This window comes from Xyrauchen texanus, chromosome 49 (genome assembly GCF_025860055.1).
Source record: "Xyrauchen texanus isolate HMW12.3.18 chromosome 49, RBS_HiC_50CHRs, whole genome shotgun sequence".
Lineage (NCBI taxonomy): Eukaryota > Metazoa > Chordata > Actinopteri > Cypriniformes > Catostomidae > Xyrauchen > Xyrauchen texanus.
The window spans coordinates 24022840-24042094 of record NC_068324.1 but is presented as its reverse complement, the minus strand read 5'-3'; the positions used below and the strand labels follow the sequence as shown (position 1 = coordinate 24042094).

The following is a 19255-nucleotide window of genomic DNA, read 5'->3' as shown; positions in this document are numbered from 1 at the left end:
TATATTAACAATCCAGAAGCTATACGCACCTATAAATTATATGATTGATTCTTTCAATTAAAAGCTATAGATACAAATGAACCACAAATAAACAGAATATTTGAAAATAAATCACACAAAACCCTGGTCGAAAACCCAATGCAAATATCCCTAAAAACTGAAAGAAATCTCAAATACAATAATGACCAAACATCATCGAGTGTTTCACTTCAGTGTTTATTTATAAAATAAGAAAGAGGAATCATTTCATAAATACTGATTACAGTCATTGCAGCGTCATACTGTATAACATGGAAACCATGGTGGGCTGATAAACTGAGGTCACGGGTCATTCTCTGGTTACGTTATAACAAACCATACCTTATTTATCATAGATCATTGTTACACATTATTGATTCTGTCGTAGAAAACAAATAATTATGCAATTAGACTTTGGTCAAATTGTTGTGGGGTCATTTTGTTTTCAATATTGCATTGTGGGTCTTGGATAATATAATCTGATCTGACATAATAAAATATTGTATATATTAAATTCCTTGCATTGAAAAAGTGCTACTAGTTATCTGAGTGCATTTAATGCCAAACTACATCAGCACCTGCATGCAACTCATTCACAAAACAAAGAGCTCTTTTTTCTAGTGTTTCAAAAGAGGAATACATGTAGAATGCAACAATAGAATATAGAACATTTGGCATAACACAAATAAGTAGAATATTAAGGCAAATTTCATATTATTTCAAAAACAAACAACCCACAAAATAACAGGTGTATTTCTTTTCAAAATACTGCACATGCAAACATGATGCAGGCAATAATAATCTGTGAATTCATAATTAACAAAGGTCAAATGTGTTTCTATGATACGGGGACTTACAGTATACAACCCCAGCTATGTTCATATGAATATCTGTTAAATGATTTTATGCTTTAGCAAATTCTGAAGTTGTGCATTTTTTATTTTGCACAGAATTTGTCAAATGATACAGGACTAATAATGACATTTGCCATTTGAAGTAGTGCTGTTCCCGGAAAAATAAATAAATAAATAAAGCACCCAAACCAATAGTTAGAATTGATTTCTGGGTGAACTATTAAATAGTGCAGGTAAACTGGCCCTAAGAAATGACTACGAAGCAACATCGGCCCCTGTCACTAGTTGTTTCACAAAGTCACACCTGAGATTAAATGCACAATATCTGTTACTTGTAAACAATCCATTGCCATGCACTTAAATAGTGTAAGAATTCTTTTTCAAACCAAGAAATGGACAAGAAGCTAATCTTTTATCCATTTCATTATTATTTTATATCTACTAGGTGCTATTTAGCTAAAATTAAAATACCAATAGGCCAAAGTCAACCAATACAAATGAGTATTTTATGGAGGTTTTGATTATGACTTAAAGGGACAGTTCATCCAGAAAATTTAATTCTGTATTCATTTACATCATCAAGACTACTTCTATAGAACATCATTTAATGTTTTGGGTGAACGATACCTTTAATTTATACTGTAACAATTCTGTGTTTAATGGGAGCAAACATAAAGACACTCGTCACATATAGAAATATTCAGGGAAACGTTCCCATCCCATAACGTTAAAATTTGATGCCTGTTTTCTGCATGATTTATAAAGATTATAGAGTCTGAACGCAGCGTGTGTGGGTGTGAGTTTGAAGTTGACACACTGTCATGTTAAATAAATGAAGTCGGAGCTCTGAGCTCGTGCTGGAGTTATTTTCTCCCGGGGTTGCTGGGGTGAGGGCTGGCTCGTGTATACCCACGCTGAAATATGAAGGTTAAGAGCAGAGGGACTGGATATTTTCACGGGTCATTTTAAGTGCTGTCAGCAGTTTGTTTGACCAGGCATCACTGAGCGATGTTTGGTCGAGGAATTTTGATAGTAATAACTCACCAATAAACAGAAAATGGATTGAGTTTTTTTAACTATAGACATTTTTTGTTTTCGTCGTCATTGTAATTGGGTCATTCTATAATTGCAGTGGTATTTCCAGCTGAAATGGTTTTGAAAATGATAATCAATTATACATTAAACCTATCATACAGTATTAAATCTCTCCTCTTTCTTATGTCATAAAAGATTATAACTGACATGAAATTCATTTGCCATTAGATGTTAGAATCTTTTGTTAGTGGTGTTATTAGGGTCCAAGCATTGAAGTGTACAGGCACATATAGTGTTTGTTAGTTTTCTTTCATATGGGACGTCCATGGCAGCCCATAAACTGTATGGTAAAGAGTTGGGAAATTTGGCACACTGATAGGGGAGAGTCTGAATATTCCTGGTGGCAGATTTGGAGTCACTTACTCAAACCCTCTAACAGTTCAAAGTTTCACTTATGTTAAGGCGTATAACCTTTGAACTGTAAGGCCTAGACACAAAAATAATTGTTTTACCCTAATGTAACTGTAATGGAAACCAGTTACACCACCCATAAATAATTACTAGCATTGATCTTAAAGCTGAAGTATGTCATTTTTCAGTACTTCCTTCTATCCCGGCTAACTATGCAAAGACTACTACTTTCCTCGATAGCAGTTTTTTCTCTGTGGCACTATAAATGCTCTGTTTGTTAAGAGTGACCTGCTCAGGGACTGTCTGAGAGTTCGAACGACAGCAGATGAGGGGCGTATTCGGAAAGCTGTTATGAAAACATTGTTTATGTATTTATCAATATTTTCAATGAAACTTTGATTAACAACTTTTCTTAAATTGCATTACAGGGTAACATCACAAAAAAAAAGCTCAGCGAGTATTGGCGCGAGTTTGAATCCAGGGTGTGCTGAGTGACTCCAGTCAGGTCTCCTAAGCAACCAAATTGGCCCGGTTGCTAGGGAGGGTAGAGTCACATGGGGTAACCTCCTCGTGGTCGCTATAATGTGGTTTTCGCTCTCGGTGGGGCGTAGAGCACATTGGGGATTCCAAAAAGGGGGAAAAAAATGTCTCTTCAAATATTTTTATATTTTTCATGAATGTTCCTTTCAGTGCACATTACCTTCAGCCTAAGGAAGAATTTCTAATTCAACATGCAGTGGCCATTTGGAACCCATTTTACTTCCATAGTTTATTTTTTCATGTGAAACCATGGGTGTAATCAGATTACAGTGTAAGAATGTACTGTCAAAAAGTAGTCTAATGCATTACATTTTTGTAATTATTGTAATGACGTTAATTACTTTTAAATACTTTTTTATGTGGTTACTAATTTTTCTAAAATTATATTAATGTAGAATGCATTTCGTGATTTCATTTTGAAGTATTTTCCATTAAAGTCCTTTTGCAAAACCACTGACATTTATTACTTACTATTTTTGCAACTTAAAAAAAAACTGATTAAAAAAATCATTATTTAATGACAATCAAAAGTATACTCTGCCTTATAGAGCAGTGTCATGCTTATTTTCATGAGGGACACTTTAACATTTTTTAAACATAAATTATAAGATCATTAAAACTATTTCAAGTTACAGTTTATGAATGTATGGTTTTCAGTTTTTCTGTATTTTTGTAGAATAGTTCTATTATAAAACTTTTTGTCAAAGGAAAGTAACAGCATCTGCCACGGCAAACATAAAATGACCCAATTAACAAATCTCATTGCTTTAAACCCAGAATAACAGTGTGTGTACTGCAAAACTGCACGCAATACATGAATGATGAAAACACAAAACACGCCACTCGTGTGCTGCATGCGGTTAAAAGATTGAAATGAAATATGCTACTTCTGAATGAGGCTGTGTTTGCATTTATGCAGCTACAGTTCTGTGCAGTTATAAGAATAGTTCCCCCCAAATTGAATTCTGTCATTATTTATTCACCACAAAAATGTTCATGCTGCTCTTTTCCATAAAATTAAATAAAATGGGGACTGGAGCTGTCCAGTATCCAAAAGGACACAAAAACACATGTTCTGTCATAAAAGTGGTCCATACAACATACCAAAGATCCTGAAGTCATATGGTATTTTTTTCAGAGTTACAGACTGAAATGTAAGTTATTTTCTGAACATTTTCTGCTTCGGATGAGATTTGAGAGCTATAATGGAGGAGTTACTGCAAATAACAACTTATGTTTCTGTCTGTTCCTCACGTGAAGTTACTGTCCAGCTTCAGAACAACTGGAATATAATACACGAGTAGTTCAAACTACTTTTATAGTTTTTTTAGTCATTTTTGAAGCTTGACATTTTACAACATAGAAAAGCAAGTCAACTTAAGGGTGAGTAAATGATGACAGAAACGTAAATTTTTGGAAGGACTATTCCTTTAACGGAGAGTAAGGCTTTTCCTGTTAAGTCTCTGTGCTGTGCTTGTGTCGTGAAAGCGAAGCACAAATTCTTTACAGTTTGAGGCAGTCGAACAACCAAGATATCTAAAGAGTCGACAAAATGTACAATTAAACAAAAACCAAGGCCTCGCATGATAAAGAAGTTCCTCTCACTTTAGAACAAAGGGTAGATCCATGCTACTTAAAATGACACGCTTACTCTATTTACAATTTCACGTGATTACAAAATGAGTAAAATCCTGTGCTAAGCAGCTCAGAGCTTTGGCAGCTTCAGTTTCCATGAGATACAAAAGAACATCCATTTGTAAAAAACGGTAGAATTGTAAACGTTTGTTCTGAGGTTGTCAGACACAAGAACGAGAGATAGTATGTGAGACAGCAAAATTGTGGAGTCATATCTGACGTCTGACTGACTAAAGAGGCCACTCGATAGTTTAAAACAGTCCAAAACACCTTCCGAAACCTCCGCACGCCCAAGGAAGGACAATTCCAGGCATAGAGTTCTCAAACGACACCCTGAAAAGTCTACAAACTTAGAGAAAGTGTGTAGAAGGGCGGCGAAGCACTCAGACAGACCGTGTGTGGTCCTGAGGGTGAACGTGAACCGAACAGAGGACACGTCGCTCGTGTGAACGCTCAGATCTGGGTTTGGAGGGAGTGAACCTGGTGTGTGAGTGTTGATGAATGTTTGGAGGAGGTGGAGGAGCGGGACGAAGGCTGTGGTTTGATGCCCCTGCACCGCATGTACTGCAGGAACTGGTCTGGGATCTCCGCAAGAACGTCCTTTGCCAGACGGGCCATGCTGAGAATGTGATTCCCCCTGCGATCGATGTAGTCTCGGAACGGAACGAACTGAACAAGAGAGGAGGATTGAGAGAGAAATTAAAGGAATTCAATGAATATCCTGGGTAATTTTCCACTTAATGCCTATATACAGAACATTGGTCAAATAAATAAATAAAAGTGGCATTGACATTGTAACGTGGATGTAAAATGGCTGAAATAGCATTTTAGCTTAGCGTAAAGCTGACAATCTACACAAGGTTTATTTCTATTTCTTACTTCAAACGTACTTCTCTGTCTGCTCGTATGAATGTAACGCATCATAAGAAAGTGTTCAAATGCACTTTGGATCACATCATATATATGTCTAAATGTTTTCCATTTGAAAGGACTAAATATTAAATGAAACAAATGACAATAAAATGCAAAATAATCACTTCTGTGTTCAAAATACATTTTGAATGTAACAGTATTCTAATTACTAATGATTTAAATTGTAACTGTAGTGGAATACTGTTACTTATATTTTGTATTTTAAATAGGTAATCCCATTACTTGTATTCCGTTACTCCCCTACCCTGATTGTAACATGATTTTAATGTGATAAAATCGCTTAAAGAACTTATCAGTGCAAAGTTACATCCAATAGTACAACTTCGTTGCCATGACAACGTAACCTTGGTAGACCTTGTAAGCAATCTAATCACCCTAAAATCATGTTAACATGTAGAATGTTTAAGTTTTGCAGCTATACTTTTGAAACAGTGAGTGTTTTAACAAATGGCCCCATTCACTCCCATTGTAAGTGTCTCACTGATTCAGGATGAGTCAAAATCAGTCCCACCAGGATTTCTCTGAGCTTTTGCCTGATTTTTGCGGCCCAAAATGGCTGAATTTGCTTCTGCATTTCTCAAATCTTGCAATGCAATTTACTGCATTTTTTGGGGTTGTTTTGTAGTGAAAACTCACAAATCATCATGATATACCTCTGTAATTGTGCTAATTACATTTGAAATACAATTACATGTAAATATTTTAGCAGTTAGTAAGAAAATAAATTACAACACATATCAGCATACATTTAGGTGAAAGCTGTGGGCATCGAAAGACCCTTCATTAGTTTTGTTTTATAATTTTCTGTCTCAGAGAATGCAATAAAATGTATCTAAGTTTAAAATAGACGTACAATAAATCTGTAAACTAAAAACACAAACGAGGATTCAATAATTAGGCCTGTTGCCATTATTACATTGTCTGATATTTAAATCTGGGATATGGCCACATACGAACAAATACAATTAGAGTTCATATATTTGAGCATTTATGTACACATTTAAATTCCACAAGTGTCATATTGTCATATTCTGTACATTGCACATATCTACTGAATATAATTTACATTTTTATATCAGTAAAAACATTTATGGGCATTTACTTTCAGCATATATTGCCATTTTCAGATTTGTAGCCTACTGTATTAATAACACTTCAAATTCCAATCACATTTTATAACACAAATAATGGGGATTTTAAGTGAATGTTAGGGATTCTTTGTATAAATGTGGGGTTCTCTATCTGTCACTCACTCAACGTTGTGTCGATGAGCTGACACTAGGGGTCGCTTCTTGGGAGCCCAGACATCTCTGATCTTGAGAAAAGGCCAATGAAAATTGGCGTGTGGAATTTGCATCCCACTCCCCCGGACATACGGTATAAAAGGAGTGACGCAGCAAGTGCACATCAGATATCTTCTTCGGAGCCGAGCAGTCAAGTTCACTGAACTGAATTCCTCCTGCCATCTCCATTCATCTCTCTCTAGGCTGATCTATGCCCCATTCTTCCTTAGGCTGAAGACGCTGCCTTGGCATTGCTGTGTCCGGTGCGTGCTCTTTGCATCTACTTGGATCGCAAGCAGAGCTTTAGAAGCTCCTAGCAGCTCTTTGTCTGCTTCGGTGGACAGCGGAAGGGAAGCGCTGTCTCCAAACAGAGGATCGCTCACTGGGTCATCGATGCAATCACTATGGCACACCATGCCCAGCACGTGCCACCCCCTGCTGGCCTACGAGCCCATTCTACTAGGGGTGATGCGGCGTCTTGGACGTTGTCTCACGGCGCCTCTCTAGCAGACATCTGTAGAGCCGTGGCTGGGCAACACCTAACACCCTTGGAAGTTTTATAGCCTCAGGGTTGAGCCAGTTTGGTCCCGTGTGTTATCAGGTGACACAAAGAGGTAAGTTCTGGTCAGCTGGCCGGGTGTATCACTTGTGCATAGCGCCTTTCCCCTCCCTTGAGGCGAAGACATGTGCTCTTTCCCTAGTTGCGTTCGCAAGAAGTGTGAACCCTGGAAGTTCTTCCGACCTAGCCTTGCGGCCGACAAGTCTTCAGAATCACCCAGGTCCCCGTACTGAGGTAAGTGCTCCACATGTGCTGGTTGTCCCCCTAGGCAACCCCGTGTGATGTATATTCCACAAAATGGTTTCCCCGCTGGTAAACCGTGTCTTCCTTGGTCGCCGTGTTTGTAGTAACTCCTCCCCCCCTCGGGTAGGATCTACCACGGCGCCGCTCCGCACGATGTGCTTCCGCTTCTACCAGGTAAGACCGTGTGTTGTATTCCACGTGACCCCCGGGGCTGGGTGTGGTCTCCGTGGTGTCCTCCTCTTTGGAGGGACACCCCCCAGCTTGGACCATATATATAAGGCCCCCACCCAAACGATTTTGCCTCCTTTTTTGGGAGAACAATAGTGAGAAGGCCACGGCTGGGCCAGCCAGTCCTTATACTTCTGAGCAGTTAGCCGCTCCCCAAGGTGTAGGGGACCGCTTCATGCCTGCCAGTGTGCTGGGGGTAGTTATGCGCCGGCTTGCTGCGCTGGCTACGAGGCACACAGAGGTCTGCCCATCTCGCACCGCCAGTCTGCATAACTCGGTTCAGATCTTCTGGCGTTTTCCATTGGGACCCCTAGTGTCAACTCATCGACACAACGTTGAGTGAGTGACAGACAGGGAACGTCTCGGTTACTGATGTAACATTCGTTCCCTGATGGAGGGAACGAGACGTTGTGTCCCTCCTGCCACAACACTGAACCAACCGCTGAAATGGCCGGGTCTTTGACTCGGCTCCTCAGTGCGATACCTGATGTGCACTTGCAGCGGCATTCCTTTTATACCCGTATGTCCGGGGGAGTGGCATGCAAATTCCACATGGCAATTTTCATTGGCCTTTTCTCAAGGTCAGAGATGTCTGGGCTCCCAAGAAGCAACCCCTAGTGTCAACTCATTGACACAACGTCTCGTTCTCTCATTAGGGAACGGAGGTTACATCAGTAACCAAGACGTTTTGTGTCCCATACTCAGCACAGAGGGTGTAGATTAAACAAGAGCTGTGCTGTCTGCAGTCCCGTGAAAGTTTATAAAGATTTTGATAGTGAACACACAACTTGGGGGAGTACACTGTTACTATGGAGATGATATAACAACAGCTGTGCATTTGAATATGTTGCTACTGCTTCAGAATTTTCAAGCATTTGTTTAGCCTCTGTCAAACATGGAGGACAGTGATGTAAATTCCTCAGATTTGTGCGTTTTGCGGAACATTTGCTGAAATTACAAAAAATTGCAAGCAACCGCAAATATAGTGGAGATTAGTTGAATTTGCAAGAATTCTGGAGGGACTAGTCAAAATGTATTTCTGTGAAAATCAACATTATGACAAATGCTGTCGATTGAGCTTAACTTAGCTAAGATAGAATTGTGTAAGAACTGAACGAAGATCAAGTGTTGCTGTTTTACTCGTGGTTTGTGTGAAAGTGAATGATACTGTTATCATTGTTACTGTAGCGCCTCTAGTGTTCATTTCATCAGGAACTTTTGTGATACGTACAAAGACCCACATAAAAATTAATTAGCAAAAATGTAGGTATAGTAACATATTAGACCAGGTTGGTAATGTTACACTTACAATTACACTTTAAAACAGTGTGATAGCTGGACATTTTTCAGAGGTGCTGTACATTTATATGAAACGCTTCCATCCTAAATGACTTCACTGTAAACACATTTTCCCAGTCATTCATCTAAGGACGAGTTGAAATTTTGGTCTGTGGTCATTCACAACATATCACAGATGCAGTACATAGGCATTAGGCTGAAAATAACCTGGAAAATTGCAGTAATATTTCTTGCCATAGATAGGATACATGAAGCAGAGGGCAGGACACCTCACCTGTACGATGTCTCTTTCTGCAAATCGCCCTCGGGATGAGATCCTCACTTCATCTCCATCCAGTTCAATCATCTCTGCCAGAGATGGCAGAGGAAGAAGATGGAAGAAAATGGCACAGGAAAAACCATCATGCAGTGCTTCCTCTCATCTCACAGTGTTACAAGTGTGCTATCACTGGATTTCATTTGAGTTAAAATACAAACTTTAAATTAGTTCACAGAGTAAATCAAGACTGATGTGCGATAACAAGAACTCCGATAGCTGAATATAAATGAGCTTTTATCTTATCAACCTTATTTAAAATCAGCCCAACAGAGCACAAAAAGAGTCATTTATTAAAAAGCCTTTTAACATGTAATTCAAATGCACAGTATCATGGAAACCAGATATTCTTGCTCTTTTGAAATAAAAGAGTAGGAAGTTCAATAAAGGCATACTGTAATATTTTCTCCAGTCTGCTCAGACCATTTCAGAAAACTAAACTGCAAAAATGACTCCTTAACGGGATAGTTCACCCAAAAAGGACAATTCTCTCATTATTTACTCACCCTCATGCCATCCCAGATGTGTATGACTTTCTTTCTTCTGCAGAACCCAAATTAAGATTTTAAGAAGAATATTTCAGCTCTGTAGGTCCATACAATGCAAGTGAATGGGTGCCAAAAGTTTGAAGCTCCAAAGATTTACACAAGTCAGCATAAAAGTAATCTAAAAGACTCCAGTAGATAAATCCATGTCTTTAGAAGCTATATGAATTGTGTGGGTGAGAAACAATCACTATCATATTCTTCTTGGATTGTGTTTTTTGTCTTCATGCATATCAACCCCAACTGGCAGAGAGAAGAACTTCTATCCAAAAAGGATTTTGAATATGGATCTGTTTCTCACCCACACTTATCATATCACTGTTGAAGATATGGATTTAACTACTGTAACGACTACAGTAGGTAAATCCATGGATTACTTTAATGATGCCTTTATGTGCTTTTTGGAGTGTCCAAATTTTGGCACCATTCACTTTTATTGTATGGACCTGCAGAGCTGAAACGTTGTTCTAAAAACCGTAATTTGTGTTCCGCAGATGAAAGAAAGTCACACACATCTGGGATGGTATGAGGGTGAATAAATGATGAGAGAATTTTCATTTGTGGGTGAACTGTCCCTTTAAGAAATCATCACGGTAATGATCACACACAACCTTGAGCTCATTAACATACGACTGTACATATTTGCATAACATCTCTTCATGATTTAGCAACTTGATTAACAAGGTATGCAGAGATTAGCCAATCATAACATATAGAGGTTTTAAAGGTACAGTTAAAAAATGTGATAACCTGTTGAATTGTAAGGGTAAAAGAGAGGGTGGAAAATGGACGTAAAAAGTAAATTACTGTTTTTGATACAAGATACCTTGACTAACATTATAAGTGGACTTAGGGTTGGTGGTTTAACCAAAATAAAATATCACAGTAATAGTATATTTAGTAATATACCTATTTCTGCTGGAAAAGTAATCAAATGCTCTATATATTACATAACGATGTAGTTTTCAATACTTTTGGTGACGTAGATACTTTAAAATTGACATTCTCTCATAAATATATATATATATATATATATATATATATATATATATATATTTATTTGGAACTTAATGTACGCAAACAAAAAGATACAACTATTCTTAAGTCTGGCATCATGTAAAACAGCATCACATAATGTAGCACGAGTTAAAAACAAATGATTCAAAACAGTAATACATTATAAATATCACTGGATGAGCAATGCTTGAAGTCATTGTAAAATTATAATTTGTTGACTCATGCTAAAGATATATAAATGGTATAGCAAAATCTCTTGTGGTTGAATTCACTTTCAAATGTATAAAATACCACCCCTTCAAAGATGGTTAAAATGTGTGTAAAAACAGATCAAAAGCAGAGAAGATGCAGGAGGAAGGAAAGCTTTGAGGAGTATTAAGTAGAGTATTAAAATACAGGGCTTGTTAAGTCATTTAGTGATAAGCCAGCAGGATTTTCCAAGCTGCTAATGACACTCCGCATGCAATTTGATTGGTCTCATATGAACATGTGTGAAGCACGTTTCTCTTTTGATATTATCCAGTCTGCTGGGTCTCTGTTGATATCATATCACATCCCTCAACACCCATAAAAAGCAAACATCTCTCTCATCTTACCGTCAAACTCGGCCGGCCCAACTCCAACGATTATAATTGACATGGGAAGACTTGAGGCCTTCAACAGAGAGAGACATCATTAAAACTAAACCCACGCAAATACAATCATCATGTAATATATTGCATTTCTATCATGAAACATGTACAAAATAACATCACATGTTGCGTTCTGATCTGTCATAGGTTTTACACGCATTCCAAGAACATGGTGTGATGTAATACTGCGATCGCAAGTCTGTTTTGTGCATGTTTCATGATGGACATGTTATGTATGGTGACTTTCATGAGGCTATTTATATAAATAAGGTACAATTTTCTTTTTTGTACAACAGTAAAAGCTCAAATCCCTCCACTGGTGTGAGTAGAATTAAATAATAAAAGTATTAGATAGACGAACTACTATCAAACATATAGTTAACCTAGCATGAAACCTATTTATGAACTTGTCAAATGTCTGTTAATATGTATTATTTACATGTATCTGTCATTTTGCACACAAACCTGTAATCACATGATTTTCCCCAATTACAAAAAAATAAATAAAAAATGTTAAAATGGAAGTGACATCATTAGCATCCTTTCTACAGCATGGCGGGAAGACAATTTTCTAATTTGTTATGCAAATTTAACACTGTAACGAAATTCTTAATTTTAAAATGATCAAAAAATGTTCTCTAATTTATGGGAAATAAAGGTTCATCAATAAATATGAACATTTGGATCAAAATTAGCTAGTCTTGAGTGATGGCTTAATTTTGGCTAAATCGTCAACCCTGTTACTCATTCAGACAAATTTTTTTATTATTATATATTTTTAATTTGTATTTATTTGAAACTTTTTGTATTTAGAAATGTTATATTTAGTATTTGTATTCTTTCAACACCAATCAGGGTTTTAAATTGTGTTCAGAAATTTTGCTAACAGGGTTGAAAAAATTGCAACATTATATAAAATTATTTTAATATAATTAGTTTTTGCCTAAATACATTTTATTTCATAGAATAAATGAAACCATTCATATAATATTTATATTTATGGAAAGTGACATAAAATATGAAGCACATTGATTGGTTCAGGTAATGTGCTGGGGTGTAAACAACAACGTCCTCCACATTATGAATGACTGCTGTCATTCAAGTGGGACCCCTTGTGTCACTACAATCGACACAACGTCTTGTTCCTTCCATCGGGGAACGTCATGGTTACTGTTGTAACCTCCAATCCCCGATGGAAGCAACGAGACATTGGGGTCCCTTCTGAGAGCCTCGCGTACCTCTGAACTTGAACTTGAGAAAATTCCAATGTCAAGTTGGCAGACAGAATTTGCATGCCCCGCCCCGGATATACGGGTATAAAGGGAGCGGACGAGTGAATGGCAGACAGGTTTTCACTGAGGAACCGAGAATACGGTTACGGTGCTTTACAGTGGTAGGGATAGTGATGTGGCTAGGGGAACACAACATTTCTTTCCTTCCATCAGGGAATGGAGGTTACAACAGTAACCATGACGTTCCCCGATGGAAGGAACAAGACGTTGTGTCGATTGTAGTGACACAAGGGGTCCCACTTAAAAATGCCATGCACTACCCCGTGTTACGTGGCTGCCGAGCCAGGTGCAAGCATGCTGTTGCGTGCTAGAAGCAGCTGGGTCGGCTGCACGTAACCCTCCCCAACGCCCCCAATAAAACGTGTCAAATATCACTCTTAGGTTCCCCGTACGGAAACAGGCAACATGACTTGCATGGGAGCCAGCCGGCCAGCCGTGCCTTTTCCTGTTCTATGTTTCTCGTCATAGAGTTAAAAGCGCCTGGGGCCACTTAACGCTATAGATGCGTCGGGGAAGGCACCTTGTGGGGGAGGTAACTTGTGGTTAATACACACGGGGGTTGTCAAGCTACCCGTGGACATGGTGCAGTGGTAGATCCTGCCTGACAAGGGAGGAGTTGCTACAGACACGGCAACCGGGGGGCAGCAGGTCCTGCCAGTGGGGGGACCGTACCGTGGAAATACGTCACAGGCAGTTGCATGAAGCGGGAAGCCCAACACGGAGCATTCGACTCGTGGTGGGTCTGGCGCCGAATTCCTCTGCGCATCCAGGAAGCGAGAGCTTGTTGGCACACCTGGGAAAGAAGGCGCACTTGTCAGCTTGGTGAAGGGCGCAAGGTGCAAGCGGAACACCGGGTCTGTTGTTCCGTATTACCAAGTTCTACCGGCTCAGACCTGTCAAAACATGGGACGAGACCGACTCAACCCTGAGGTTGTAGAACCTAGCAAAGGTGTTGGGTGTTGCCCAGACCGCCACTCTGCAGATGTCTGCTAAGGAGGTGCCGTGGCATTCCCTTTCCGCCGTCCACCAAAGCAGACAAAGAGCTTCTCAGAGCATCTAGAGCCCTGTGTCCACATGGGTACGCAAAGCACGTACCAGACACAGCAACGAAGAGGCTGGGTCTGCCTCCTCCCAGGGCAGCTTTGCTTGCAGGTTCATGACCTAAACCCTGAAGGGGGGTCGTAAGAACCTTGGGCACATAGCCCTGTCGTGGTCTTAGTATGAGGTGAGCATCTGCCGGTCCGAACTCCAGGCAAGTGTCGCTGACAGAGACTGCTCAACCCTCTTGATGGAAGCGAGTGCAGTCAGGAGGGCCGTCTTCAAGGAGAGGGCTTTGAGCTTGACTGAATCAAGCGGCTCGAAGGGGGGTCTCTGAAGGCCTGAGAGGACCACTGAGAGATCCCAGGAGGGGAACAGGATTGGCCGGGAAGGGTTCAACCTCCGGGTGCCTCTTAAGGAACCTGATAATCAAGTCGTGCTTACCAAGGGGCTTGCCGTCTACTGTGTCGTGGTGGGCTGCATTAGCAGCGATTCACACCTACAAGGTGGAGGGGGACAGCCTCCAATCTAACCACTCTTGCAGGAATGAAGTACTGACCGAACTGCACATTTCTGTGGGTCTTCAGATCTGGAAGAACACCAATTTGCGAACAGACGCCACTTGAGGGCGTAAAGTTGCCTGGTAGAGGGAGCTCTGGCTTGGTTGATTATGTCTACGACTGCAGGTGGTAGACCACTTAAGTCTTCCACGTCCTGTCCAGGGGCCAGAAGTGGAGATTCCAGAGATCTGGGTGCGGATGCCAGAGGGTGCCCCGTCAATGAGAAAGGAGGTCCTTCCTCAGGGGAATTTGTCAGGGAGGTGCTGTCACGAGGAGCGTGAGATCCGGGAACTAGGTCCGGGTGGGAAAATAAGGAGCCACCAAGGTGACCTGTTCCTCGTCGTCCCTGACCTTGCACAGCACCAGTGCAAGAAGGCTCACTGGGGGAAATGCGTCCTTGCGCAGCCCCCCGGGCCAGGCACGTAAGCACTGAATACGTGCGCTCGGTTGTGAGGTGTGCTGACATTGAGACTGAGTCTAACTACAAACCGAGAAAAGAAATGCTCCGAACCAGAGAGAGCTTGATTCTTTCCCACTTACCTTGGTCCGCACACCCGGCAGGGGGCGGGTTATAGACAGAGGAGGAGGTCCTGCAGGAAGAAAAAGGGAGACCTGAGGATTCTCCTCCCAGCCCTCCACCGGTGGACAGAGTGGTCTTGATAGCAGCTCCGGAGCAAACGTCTGGCTTCCTGGGTGCACCGCCTCAGGAACGCTTAGGAGTTTTAGGGGCCCTAGAGACTGGGGGCATACGCCACCTGTGGGGTGCTCGACGCTGGGGCTGAGAGCTTGGCCCAGGTTGAGGTGGAGCTGCCATTGGCTTTTTTGCAGGGGGACGCCCACGGCGAGCAGACGGTGGAACGGCCTGCGCTATGACGGTGCGGCGTGATGTAAGAGATCTTGAGTCTGAAGCCAGTGCTGGTGCGGTCTCATATGCATCAACCCGGGCGGCGCGACCGCGGCCGAGGATGCCATATGCCCCAAGAGCCTCTGGAACTGTTTGAGAGGAACCGCTGTGCCAAGGGGAGGACCTTGTACTGATACGCCTGGCGTCGAATGCAAACCGTAAGAAGGGTCAATGTCGAGGTAGAATGGAGACGTGGAAGTATATGTCCTTCAGGTCTTCAGGACCGCCACGAACCAATCTTGATGCCGAACGCAGGTTAGAATGCACCTCTGCGTGAGCATTCTGAACGGGAGTCTGTGTAAAGTCCGGTTGAGAACTCGCCAGTCCAAGATTGGCCGCAACCCACCGCCTTTTTTGGGTACGATGAAGTAAGGCTGTAGAAACCCTTCTTCATAGTGGCTTTCTCTTGTGAGAAAAGAAAGCCGCGACCGCAATGTTGCCATGGCTATGTTCTCGCACTGAGAACATAAACCATTCATAAAACGCTGTCTGCGTGTGTTCACAGCCCAGGCACACGAGACAGCTTTTATGGCTCATCTTTATCAGAAGTGGAGAGAAATCGACCGCACCCAGGAACTACACAGTGGCAGAAGGGCATCTTTAAAAAGACGTGTCCTGAAAATGACGTTCAACGCTCGCTTGTGTATGTTGCTCTTTTACCAGAATCAAACTATTTTAGAGGAAAATAAACTCTTTCAGAAAAGTCAATTCTTTTATAAGAGAAGCGCTGTCGTAGCGCCCAGGGGCAGAGTCTGCACAGCATGCAGAGTGGAGAAAGCCGCTGGAATGCGCCGTCAGATCCAACAGCAAGCTCTCTTGGAGAAGTGGGTGAAGCAGTCATGTGTCACACAGTCCGCTGATCACACAACCATTCGGCTCCGAAGAAAAAAATCTGTCTGGCATTCGCTCGCCCGCTCACTTTATACCCGTACATACTGGCGGGCATGCAAATTCTGTCTGCCAATTTGACATTGGCCTTTTCTCAAGTTCAAGTTCAGAGGTATGCAAGGCTCTCAGAAGAGACCCCTTGTGTCACTACAATCGACACAATGTCGAGTGAGTGACAGAAGGGGAACTAGTCTTCTAAATCACATTTCAGTGTCTCAGTTGACATGTTTTTTTTTCTAATTATGTATTATTCATATCGTAACAGTATCTACGAGAGACCTTTTTCTGCTTTATTTAGTACAACAATAGTCTCATTTTCTAATGCTGAGAACAATAAAACTTTAGATTTGTTGTTCACAAATTCAACAAAATTGGAAAGTTTTTATTAATAATGAGGGAAGGAATAAACTAAGAAATTGTACCCATTCCTTATCTCAATGCTGTGAAGATCACAGGTTGTCTTTGTGTACTTACATTTACGATGGATTCTTTAGTTTGAGCCATGTCAGAGATGACTCCGTCTGAGATGATCAGGAGGATGAAGTACTCTGATCCATCCTTTACTAATGATGCATATCTAAATAAGAAACAAACTAATAAACTAACTGTTGGTGTATTGTATGTAAATGAAGTGATGCAAAGAGCAATTTGCCATTTTCCCAAAAAATAGGTAATTGCGCTGAGACGTTTCAAAACCAGTAGATTCCACCAGCAGGTGATAAAGTTCATGTCCAAACTCTGAAAATATAGTGAAATATCAAATGATGTCCCTGACAATCATAATTGGAGCTGTTATTTATCAGATTTTTGTTAAACTATCTATAGGTCATAATTTATTAAAACATATTTGGATTATTATGTTTATATTTATGATCTAATTTACATTGATATTTTTCCACCTGTTGTTGAGAGTGATTATTAAGTCACTGCAAAATGGGCCAGTGGAAGAATTTGGAAAGAGTAAAATGTTTGGAATTGGTATTCAATTTTTTGGACCATTTAGTTATTTTGATTATATTTTCATTTAGTTTGAAGTATAATTTGAAGTATAATTTTTTTCGTGTTTTAATAAATAAAATCAAAATCGACTGTTAGATGTGAAGTGTGTGCCGATACAATCACTGTTAATACTAGCCATGATTTGTGTCAATAGATGATTAATTAGATTAATTATTAATGATACTTAAATTCTCTTAAATTAACAGAGCCTACTTTCAAATTCTGACGAGAAAAATATTTTCTAAGCATATACAAGGAGTGTGTCTATGTATTCTTCTAATTCATTGCATACAGTCCATTTACACTACCAACGTCTTGTGATTGTGCTGTCTTTGTTTATATCACTGCTGCTTTATGGAATTAACCATCACTATAAAATAAGATGCATATGCTCCAATTACCGGAAAAGAACCTCTGAATTCAACTGCATTTGACCTAGCCCATTAGCGATTTGCACGCACGATTATGCCAAACCCACTTAAGCCTAGACTTAGCATGAAAATGCCAAAACTTCACAGCCATGCCCATTAACTTTGTGCTTATGTCTTATGGCATAGTGCTGTGCTTAATGCTAGCGCTCTAAAAATAGGGCTCACACTGTATATCCATGCCAATTTAAATACAATTCATCCTATACTATTGTTACGAATTGTGTGGGAAAGAGGAGAAGGCAGACGGGAGGTGCGGATCCAATCGCGGCTTTTATTAACAAACAAATAATAACCATACAAACTCAGGAACAAAATAAAGGGGTCCACAATGGGAAAAGGAAACTAAAACACGGGAGAACATAGAGGGGCAAAAACATCCACAACGAAAAGGGAACCTCGAGCGAAAAAGAAGATGCAGGAGCAGCGAACATGAACAACATATCAACATTCAACAAATGACAAAGGAACGGGAAAACAAGCGGGTTTAAATAGACAGGACACGCCCGATTCAAAGCCCATATTGTGTGTTAGTCGTGTTTGTTTCTGTCCAGCTACTTTACCATTGCCAGTGCACTACAGACTTTTCATAAAAAGTATGTACTTTACCGTTGCCAGTACACTACAGACTTTACGTAAAAAGTATTTAATTTACTACTGTCAGTGCAGTACAGAATGTTTTTAAAAATTATGCCCTTTACCATCGCAAGTACATTTTTCTTAAAAAGTATGTATGCTACCATTGCCAGTGCAATACAGAGTTTTTGTAAAAGAATGTAGTTTAATGTCAGCATTTTGCAGACTTTTCATAAAAAGTAGGGATGGCACCGATCCGATACCTAGAGCGGTATTGACTCGAGACTGATGTTTTTAAACAGATTGGGTATCAGTCCGATGAGCCCGATTCAAAGCCCATATTGTGTGTTAGTCGTGTTTTTTTCTGTCCAGCTCCAAATATGACATAAAAGAACCACAAAAACACCATTAAAGTAGTTCATATGACTCGTGCATTTTATTCAAAGCCGTGTGGAAGCTCTGTGAATCACAAAAGGCTGTTTAATAAGAAAATATATAAAATGCACACTCTGTTTAAACACACAAACACTTGGCTATTTTTAGAGTCCACGCTGTGCGCGATATTTGAGCGCTACTCATGAACAACATGATGATCTACATCAGAAGTTCAGTTCACTTATAATATGCATTTAGAACGGCACCAGCTGTGTATTTTTCTAGAATTTGAATAAGAAATGAATTAAACTACTGTGAACATGCCTACAGACAAATACAGGACTTCCTGGAGAGTTCAGAATGTCAAGAATGTTCAGAATAAAAGCCCGAGGGTTTTAAAGTTATTGGTGTACGATTGAGAGATATTACTATTGTATTTAAAATTCTAAAAGTCAATAATAATAGTAATAATTTATTATTATTATTTGTTTACAAATTATAGTAATATTTATGTTGAATGGGTTCCAAAAAAAGTGAACTGATATCTTACAACTACACTGAACAAAATATTATTTGATCTGAATCCTTTAAAATCCAAAAAAGAAATTGCAAAAAAAAAAAATCTTTTCTACTGATGACTTATACTG

The 19255-nt window shown here is 40.0% G+C and overlaps 1 pseudogene; it reads right to left on the bottom strand.

Moving 5' to 3' along the window:
* Positions 1 to 207: 207 nt before the first annotated feature.
* Positions 208 to 19255, bottom strand: part of LOC127640727 (copine-8-like) — a 77055-nt pseudogene continuing 58007 nt past the window's right edge.